Source organism: Hipposideros armiger, unplaced genomic scaffold, assembly GCF_001890085.2.
Source record: "Hipposideros armiger isolate ML-2016 unplaced genomic scaffold, ASM189008v1 scaffold_48, whole genome shotgun sequence".
Classification (NCBI taxonomy): domain Eukaryota; kingdom Metazoa; phylum Chordata; class Mammalia; order Chiroptera; family Hipposideridae; genus Hipposideros; species Hipposideros armiger.
This window is the reverse complement of record NW_017731398.1, coordinates 1,820,048-1,820,962: the sequence shown is the minus strand read 5'-3', so window position 1 is coordinate 1,820,962 and position 915 is coordinate 1,820,048.

The window sequence follows — 915 nt, the reverse complement described above, 5'->3', positions numbered from 1 at the left end:
CAAAAGTAAAATAACTCAAAAGACAAGAAATAACTCAAAAGACATAAACCCTCCGGTATACATATATACATGATTATACTGTAATCTTTTTCATACTCTTTTTCAACTTAAAAATATATTGTAGGCATTTCCACGTTTAAAAAAAGTGGCATTACATCATTATTCTTAATACTTGCCCTTATTGAATTCACCATATTGTGATTTAGTTTAATGAATTTCCCATGACAGACATAGATTTATTTCAATGTTCTGCCTATATAGACAGCGCTGTGATGAACATTCTTGTACACACATCTTTGCATAATTTTTTTTTCAATTCGTTTTGCTTTTGATATTTTGCTTCTAAATTTGTATTTCACAGATGCCCTATAGTAATGATATCTTAAAAATGAGATTTTGATTGAGGGCCCAAAAAACAATTAATGTAAAATTCTGAGGTCCAGTCACCGTATGCAGACTTTTAAAGAAAATGGTGCAGAACCTGTATCATGCTTTCAGCCAAATGAAGGAAATAAAAAAGGGTGAGAGTGAAGAGGATGTTTGGAAGGGAGACTGGTGGAGCGATTTCTCTGGAGAGAGCTGTTGTCAGACTTGGGGGAGGTTTGGAAGGAAGTCCCGCACTTTCAGTGAGGGGTCTTCAAAGGGACCCTTGAGAGAGCTTGCCGTCTTTCCTGCAGGTGGGCCAGTGGTGGCCTGAGGCCCAAGGATTGGCTGCATTGGGGACATCTGCATCTCAGAATTTGCAGGGACCAAGGATGGCGCCTGCTTCCCAGGACCCGGATGTGAGCCAGCAGGAAGCCAAAACCAGCAAGGAGTCACCTAGATCCTGCCTGAGAAAGCCAGCTGCGTGGGTGAGGAGACCTCCTTTGAGAGACCTTGGAGGTGGCCCACCAGGGTTTAGGGGAGTACCCTCCT